The sequence below is a fragment of the Myxocyprinus asiaticus genome, chromosome 10, assembly GCF_019703515.2.
Source record: "Myxocyprinus asiaticus isolate MX2 ecotype Aquarium Trade chromosome 10, UBuf_Myxa_2, whole genome shotgun sequence".
Classification (NCBI taxonomy): Eukaryota; Metazoa; Chordata; class Actinopteri; order Cypriniformes; family Catostomidae; genus Myxocyprinus; species Myxocyprinus asiaticus.
In genome coordinates this window covers 7,941,161-7,950,949 of record NC_059353.1, presented here as the reverse complement: position 1 = coordinate 7,950,949, position 9,789 = coordinate 7,941,161, and positions in this window count along the sequence as shown.

The window sequence follows — 9,789 nt, the reverse complement described above, 5'->3', positions numbered from 1 at the left end:
CTCAGAGCCAGGGTAACAAAATAAGAGGTACTTTGATTTTAGGCGAACACAAGCACAGAGCAGAGACAGATTCCATTTTTCATCTGAGTGTAGAGTGTTGTTTTTGTTCAAAATTCCTTTATATACAGTGTGACATCTGTAGCCTGAGAGTTCAAATTGTATGAGATTAATTTGTAGCGAGGCAGTAGGTGCAGGAAACTAGTAGAAACTACATACAGTACTTTGTCTTATTTTTCCCTGATTTCAAAAACATTCACTGGCGGCCAAAAGTTTGAAATAAGGTACAGACTTTGCTCTAATAGAAAGAAATTGGTACTTTTATTCACCAAAGTGGCATTCAACTGATCACAATGTACAGTCAGGACATTAATAACGTGAAAAATTACTATTACAAAAAAATTCAGAACTTCTTAAACTACTTCAAAGAGTTCTCATAATTAAAAAAAATAATAAAAATCCTCCACGTGCAGCAATGACAGCTTTGTAGATCCTTTAGCATTCTAGCTGTCAGTTTGTCCAGATACTCAGGTGACATTTCACCCCACACTTCTTGTAGCACTTGCCATAGATGTGGCTGTCTTGTCGGGCACTTCTCACGCACCTTACAGTCTAGCTGATCCCACAAAAGCTCAATGGGGTTAAGATCATAACACTCTTTTCCAATTATCTGTTGTCCAATGTCTGTGTTTCTTTGCCCACTCTAACCTTTTCTTTTTGATTTTCTGTTTCAAAAGTGGCTTTTCCTTTGCAATTCTTCCCATAAGGCCTGAACCCCTGAATCTTCTTTTTACTGTTGTACATGAAACTGGTGTTGAGCAGGTAGAATTCAATGAAGCTGTCAGCTGAGGACATGTGAGGCGTCTATTTCTCAAACTAGAGACTCTGATGTACTTATCCTCTTGTTTAGTTGTACATCTGGCCTTCCACATCTCTTTCTGTCCTTGTTAGAGCCAGTTGTTCTTTGTTTTTGAACACTGTAGTGTACGCCTTTGTATGAAATCTTCAGTTTTTTGGCAATTTCAAGCATTGTATAGCCTTCATTCCTCAAAACAATGATTGACTGACGAGTTTATAGAGAAAGCTGTTTCTTTTTTTGCCATTTTTGTCCTAATATTGACATTAAGACATGCCAGTCTATTTCATACTGTGTCAACTCAAAAACAAACACAAAGACAATGTTAAGCTTCATTTAACGAACCAAATAGCCTTCAACTGTGTTTGATATAATGGCAAGTGATTTTCTAGTACCAAATTAGCAATTTAGCATGATTACTCAAGGATAAGGTGTTGGAGTGATGGGTGCTGGAAATGGGGCCTGTCTAGATTTGATCAAAAAATGACTTTTTTCAAATAGTGATGGTGCTATTTTTTACATCAGTAATGTCCTGACTATACTTTGTGATCAGTTGAATTCCACTTTGGTGAATTAAATACCAATTTCCTTCCGAAACAACAAAATCTGTACATTATTCCAAACTTTTGGCTGCCAGTGTAAATTAGACAATAACAATCATCATTATAGCATGTAAACATTTTTAGCACAGACAGCAAGTAAACATGCTGGTGTGTGTGGGAGTACACACACACACACACACACACACACACACACACACTAGGATGCTGTGTATGAGTCTATAATGGAGAGCAGCATGGCATTATTGAAGGGGTGACTGGTTTTCGGCATAGGGAATACAACTCTCTTAGTCAGGGTAAACTCTGGTTGTGGCATCTGCTTTTTCTTGCTACAGTTGTCCTACTGCTCACTTCAAAATTCACCTGTGTCAAAATGGACAGCAAATTAAAACCCCTACATGCACACAAAAACAAAATCAGACACAAAAACTATTTATACATTCAATTTTACAGTTATCAGGGCACAAACCTCAAGTAAACAAAATAGTTATTGGTTCATTTCAAAGCTTCATTATCAGATATGACTGAAAACAATGAATTGCAGTTCAGTGAGTTAGATGTTTCATAACCGTTTTGAGTTCATTCTTCAAAGGATTTGTCAGACTAATTCAAACTGATAACTTGTGAGTTTTTGAGACTTTTTGGTCAGTTCATTAAAAAAAGAAAAAACATTTGTGAATCGGACTAGTCACACTGTATGTCTGACTCTGTTTGGAATGGAATACTAGCTTACATTTACTACTTACTGATTCCTTTGCAGTATACACTGTATGCTGCCAGTGCCAACTATTTTTTGAGAAACAAGTGTGAAACAAATAACAAAGATGTGAGCAGGTTTTGAATGTGTGTATTTTTGTAGAATTTTTTTTTTTTTTTTTAAAGTTTCTTCCAATTACAGTGTTAACCATACACCTTATTTTACTCTTAAATAAAAATTTATATATATTAATATATACTGTATATAGTATATTCATACAGTAAATATATACAGTACATTCAGAAAGTTTTCAGACCCCTTAATTTTTTACACATTTTGTTACATTGCAGCCTTATGCTAAGATGCTTTAAATTATTTTATTTTTTTCACATCAATCTACACTTTATACCCTATAATGACAAAGCAAAAACCAGATTTTTGATCGCTTTGTAAATGTATTAAAAATAAAACACTGAAATATCACATTGACAAGTATTCAGACCTTTAACTCAGAACTTAATTGAAGCACCTTTGGCAGCGATTACAGCCTCAAATCTATTTGGGTATAATGTGACAAGCTTTGCACACCTGGATTTGAGGATTTTCTGCCATTCTTTTCTTCAGATCTTCTCAAGCTCTGTCAGGTTGGATGGGGACCGTCGATGGACAGCCTTTTTCAGGACTCTCCAGAGATGTTCAATTGGGTTTAAGTCTGGGCTCTGGCTGGGCCACTCAAGGACATTCACAGAGTTGTCCCTAAGCCACTCATGCATTGTCTTTGCTGTGTACTTAGTGTCATTTTCCTGTTAGAAGGTGAACCTTCGGCCCAGAGCGCTCCCGACCATGAAGGATATCTCTGTATTTTGCTGCATTCAGCTTTCCTTCAACCCTGACCAGTCCCCCAGTAACTGCCGCTGAAAAACACCCCCACAGCATGATGCTATCACCACCATGCTTCACCGCTGGGATGGCATTGCAGAGGTGATGAGCTATTCCTGGTTTCCTCCAGACATGACTCTTGAAATTGAGGCCAGACAGTTCAATCTTAATTTCATCAGACCAGAGAATCTTGTTTCTCACAGTCTGAGGGTCCGTTATGTGCTTTTTTATGTGTCTTGCACTGAGGAGAGGCTTCCATTTGGCCACTCTGCCATAAAGCATAGATCGGTGGAGTGTTGCAGTGATGGTTGTCCTTCTGCATGTTTCTCCCATCTCCACACATGATCTCTGGAGCTCAACCAGAGTGACCATCGGGTTCTTGGTCACCTCTCTTACCAAGGCCCTTCTCCCTCAATTGCTCAGTTTGGCTGGGTGGCCAGCTCTAGGAAGATTCCTGGTTGTTCCAAACTTCTTCCATTTAAGAATTATTGAGGCCAATTGAGGTGAGGTGAAAAAAAAAGTGAAAAATTGAGGTGAAAAAAAAAAATCATTTAAAGAATTTTAGCAAAAGGGTGCAACAAAACCAAATGTAAAAAAAAAAATGAAGGGGTCTAAATACTTTCTGAATGCACTGTAGGTCCTATTTAGCGCCAAAACTCAAAATTCCATAGATTTACGCAAAATTGTGACATCTGTCATTGATAGAAATGTTTATTAAATAGTTTGGCTAATTTCATGATGCTTTAAGCTACCAATAGGAGTGTAGTATTCTCCAGTGTTGGGGAAAAAGTAGCGACGCAACTAACTTAACTACATTTTTCAGTAGTGTGACAGTAGCTCAGCTATTTTCACAATAGTGTAGCTTTTCCAGTAACAAGCTACATTTTCCTAGAAGTAGCACTGTAGCATCACAAAAAGCAACATTTGTCACATTCTATTGTGAACACAGAGCCGAAGGAGTAATCATACCTGCCACTGTATACTGTTTTCAAATATCCAGACACCGGCCACGGCCGCTGTGGGAAGCGTTTAGAGGAGCATTTTAAAGGAGTCGTCGCATAAGATTACATGTAACACCTGAATTAATGTGACATTAATATGTATTATAAATGATTACATACCTCATTCTATGAGCAGTAAAAGATGCTGTTTTAACTACTCAAAGATAAGTAATATATATGCAGTAGATAACATGTAATTTGTTATGTTTACATTCTGCATTCATGGTGCTAATGCACTAACAAGCTATATGTAAACTCAAAATGCACTTGTTACCAGTGTTGGGGAATAACGGAATACATGTAATGGGATTACGTATTTAAAATACAAAATATAAGTAACTGTATTCCACTACAGTTACAATTTAAATCATTGGTAATCAGAATACAGTTACATTCAAAAAGTATTTTGATTACTGAAGAGTTTACTTTGCATTTCATTGTCATTTGTTTCATTTAATATTTAGTCCTTTCAGATGGAAAACATTTATACATATAAATGATGCGATCCAAAGTGCATTTGAACAGCAGTGGAACACTTTCTTAGCAGACAGAGAAGAAAGTTTGAAGTAAATTTGGAGCAGAAGAAATAGAAATAAACCATGTAAATTATCAGCTTTACGCTAAGCTAAAATGCTATTTCTAGCCATTTTACATGTAAGTTACTAGGCACGATCATATTTTTTATCAAGAATATTCACGTTGGATCATAATTTCTTTTTTCTAGTAAGACCTTTGATATTAGGGCAAAAATCATATTCTTGATAATAATTTTTGTATTGTTTTCCTGTAAAAAATATCTAAAAATCCTTAAAACAACACTACATAAGATATTTAGGTTTTTCAGAGAATGTATTTTTAACATGTGTATTTTGTCTTACTGTACTGGCAGAGTTTTTATAGTCAAAACAAGTGAACAAATCTACCAGTGCTGAAGAAGTAATCCAAAGTATTTAGAATACATTACTGACCTTGAGTAATCTAACGGAATACATTACAAATGACATTTTACAGCACGTATTTTGTAATCTGTAGTGGAATACAAAAGTAACCCTCCCAACCCTACCTGTTACACTCTGTCATTGTAATTTATGATGACACTGACGCTTATGCAAAGATGGGTGTATAAAAGTGTTAATGGGCAGAATACAGACAAAAGAATGATGATAGGCATACCTTACTTTGTGCAGATGTGTGAATGGCTTTCATCTGCGGACGGCACATAAGTGAAGCAGCTTATCAAACAACAGAGTGAATGGGCACGTAAATCCCAAGACATTTTTATTAGCTTTAAGTTTATCTATATGCAAGCATACTTCTAAACATTGAAAAAAATTTGTTTTCACTAATCATTTAAAATCTGCTGTCTCTCTCTTCCTGCTAAAAAGACTCCGAAATGCCCATGACGTCACATAGAGGTTCAGAAACCTTGTCCAGTCAAACACTTTTAAAAAAATTTAGAATAAGAACGCATCCTCAGCCTATAACTGTTCAGTGCATCTGGCTGTGTTCTAACTTCCACTGATCATGCTTATGCAGGACACTTCGAAGGAAGCACAATCCACACTGTATGGTCGTTCCAAACAGATTTTCCAATAAGAATCACTTAAAAAGCCTATTGGCTTGGGGGCCTGGATAGCTCAGTGAGTAAAGACGCTGACTACACCCCTGGAGTCACAAGTTCAAATCTAGGGCATGCTGAGTGGCTCCAGCCAGGTCTCCTAAGCAACCAAATTGGCCCGGTTGCTAGGGAGGGTAGAGTCACATGGGGTAACCTCCTCGTGGTCGTTATAATATGGTTCGCTCTCGGTGGGGCACATGGTGAGTTGTGCGTGGATGCTGCAGAGAAGAGCGTGAAGCCTCCACACATGCTATGTCTCCGTGGTAACGTGCTCAACAAGCCACGTGAAAAAATGCACAGACTGACGATCTCAGACACGGAGGCAACTGAGATTCGTCCTCCGCCACCCGGATTGAGGCGAGTCACTACACCACCACAAGGACTTAGAGCGTATTGGGAATTGGGCATTGCAAATTGGGGAGAAAAAAAAAAAGCCTATTGGCTATTTTTTAAAATGGCCGTTTGACATGTCCTGCCTCCACTTCCTGTTTCAGTAGGAAATACGTATAAACACCAAATTGAACTGTGCTTGTCAAGGCACTTCACGGGGACTTTAAGAGTATTTAAGTAGATTTGATTCCTTTTGTAGAGTAATTAAACAAAAAAAATACATGATATGTTCTTGGAAAATGTCTCTACGCGAACGATCATCTGGATTGTTAGTAAGTTTGCACCAGTTTGCTTATAACTCTGTGACTGATCTTAACTATGTAACTGAAACATCTGTTGGTCTCAAGGTAGGTGGAGCTCCAGGTCACATCTACCAATGACGTGGAGCAATGGCAGTAAGGTATTTAGCAGCTGGTATGAAGTTTTCCTGAAAGTTCGCTCTGGCGAGCTGTTATGATCCACAAAACAAAAAAACACTTTCGTTTTAGCCAGATTTTGTTCGAAATGTCACATTCTAAAAATATTTTCTTCTTTAAATAGCTTTAATGTTTACCAAAATTGTTAACCTAAAAATGTGCTTCATATGATAACATCTAATTTAACAGATTTTTTTCCAAGTCAAAATTATTATTGAGCACGTCTGAATCAACATGACAAAATAAGTTACACCAACAAAACAAATTCAGAATAAGAATGAGCTTTATTGCCAAGTATGCTTACACATACAAGGAATATGTCTTGATGACAGAAGCTTCCAGTGCACAAACAATACAGCAACAAGACAGAGATAATAAAAAGCGATTAGAAAATATAAGTATATATAGAAATGCACAATAGACAAAAAAAAATATACAGGTGCATCTCAATAAATTAGAATATCGTGGAAAAGTTCATTTATTTCAGTAATTCAACTCAAATTGTGAAACTCGTGTATTAAATAAATTCAATGCACACAGACTGAAGTAGTTTAAGTCTTTGGTTCTTTTAATTGTGATGATTTTGGCTCACATTTAACAAAAACCCACCAATTCACTATCTCAAAAAATTAGAATACATCATAAGACCAATAAAAAAAAAAAACATTTTTAGTGAATTGTTGGCCTTCTGGAAAGTATGTTCATTTACTGTATATGTACTCAATACTTGGTAGGGGCTCCTTTTGCTTTAATTACTGCCTCAATTTGGCGTGGCATGGAGGTGATCAGTTTGTGGCACTGCCGAGGTGGTATGGAAGCCCAGGTTTCTTTGACAGTGGCCTTCAGCTCATCTGCATTTTTTGGTCTCTTGTTTCTCATTTTCCTCTTGACAATACCCCATAGATTCTCTATGGGGTTCAGGTCTGGTGAGTTTGCTGGCCAGTCAAGCACACCAACACCATGGTCATTTAACCAACTTTTGGTGCTTTTGGCAGTGTGGGCAGGTGCCAAATCCTGCTGGAAAATGAAATCAGCATCTTTAAAAAGCTGGTCAGCAGAAGGAAGCATGAAGTGCTCCAAAATTTCTTGGTAAACAGGTGCAGTGACTTTGTGTTTTTTGAAAACCAATGGACCAACACCAGCAGATGACATTGCACCCCAAATCATCACAGACTGTGGAAACTTAACACTGGACTTCAAGCAACTTGGGCTATGAGCTTCTCCACCCTTCCTCCAGACTCTAGGACCTTGGTTTCCAAATGAAATACAAAACTTGTTCTCATCTGAAAAGAGGACTTTGGACCACTGGGCAACAGTCCAGCTCATCTTCTCCTTAGCCCAGGTAAGACGCCTCTGACATTGGCTGTGGTTCAGGAGTGGCTTAACAAGAGGAATACGACAACTGTAGCTAAATTCCTTGACACGTCTGTGTGTGGTGGCTCTTGATGCCTTGACCCCAGCCTCAGTCCATTTCTTGTGAAGTTCACCCAAATTCTTGAATCGATTTTGCTTGACAATCCTCATAAGGCTGCGGTTCTCTCAGTTAGTTGTGCATCTTTTTCTTCCACACTTTTTCCTTCCACTCAACTTTCTGTTAACATGCTTGGATACAGCACTCTGTGAACAGCCAGCTTCTTTGGCAATGAATGTTTGTGGCTTACCCTCCTTGTGAAGGGTGTCAATGATTGTCTTCTGGACAACTGTCAGATCAGCAGTCTTCCTCATGATTGTGTAGCCTAGTGAACCAAACTGAGAGACCATTTTGAAGGCTCAGGAAACCTTTGCAGGTGTTTTGAGTTGATTAGCTGATTGGCATGTCACCATATTCTAATTTTTTGAGATAGTAAATTGGTGAGTTTTTGTTAAATGTGAGCCAAAATCATCACAATTAAAAGAACCAAAGACTTAAACTACTTCAGTCTGTGTGCATTGAATTTATTTAATATACGAGTTTCACAATTTGAGTTGAATTACTGAAATAAATGAACTTTTCCACAACATTCTAATTTATTGAGATGCACCTGTATATACTTATACGTACTGTATGTAGCAACAGCTGCTGTATGTTCAGCAGTTCATCCCTGGTAAAACTGATTGGAAAAAAATTAATAAACGCAGGACAAACAAACAAAAACAACAAAAGAATTGGAGAGCTCCACACCAAGGCAGCCATCCGCGTTGCCATTTTATATAATTTGAAGGCTTAGATCAAATAGAAATAGCTCCTTCAGGTAACAATTGCAGGTTACCATTTTTTTAGGGTGTAGTTAGATACTTTTTGTTAGTAGCTTGTTGTGTAGAAAGAGTAGCTTGATGATAGTTGAACTATTTTAAAGGGTTTGTTCGCCCGAAAATGTTCTTACCATTTACTCACCCTCATGCCATCTAAGATGTGTATGACTTTCTTCTGCTGAACACAAAGATCTCAGCTCTGTAGTTTCATACAATGCAAATGAATGGTGATCAGGCCTTTGAAGCACCATAAAGAAGATAAAGTCAGCATAAACATAATCCATCAGACTCCAGTGGTTTAATTAATGTCTTCTGAAGTGATCTAGTTGTTTTGGGGTGAAAACAGGCAAAAATGTTACTCTTTTTTCATTGTACATCTTGACAGCAGTCTCCTTGGCGATCATGATTTCAAGCTTGATTACATTTCCTGTAGTGCCATCTAGCACTCTGCACATGCGTCAAGCACTAGGAAGTGTAATAGAGCTTGGTCATGCCTGGAGACTGCAATGCCAAGATGTACAGTGAAAAAGGAGTTACATTTTGGTCTGTTCTCATCCAAAACCACTGGATCGCTTCAGAAGACATTGATTAAACAACTGGAGTCTTATGGATTACTTTTATGCTGTCTTGATCTCCTTTTAGACTTTTAAAGGCCTGATCACCATTCACTTGCATTGTATGGATCTACAGAACTGAGATATTCTTCTAAAAATTTAATTATCGATTTATTTTTTACACAAACGTATCGATTTGGTACAGAAGACATTCATTGATCGACTTGAGTTGTGTGGATTACTTTATTGCTGCCTAAATATGACTTTTGGACCATCAAAGTGCTGGCACCCCTGTACTTCTATTATAAAGACCTGACAGAGATCTATCTTCTTCTAAAAATCTTCATTTGTGTTCTGCTGAAGAAAGACAGTCATACACATCTGGGATGGCATCAGGGAGAGTAAATGATGTGTGCTCACAGAAATATCCACATTGCTTCGGTGCGTAGGCTCAAAAAATCAAACGCAAGGAAAGAAAAAGCCTGCACATAATGTTCATACAAACAATCTTCCAGGATATTTATTAAAAGGCCAAAAAAAGTGAAAAAAGAGCTCGGTCCAAAAGCAACATTTTTCGATTGACATGGAT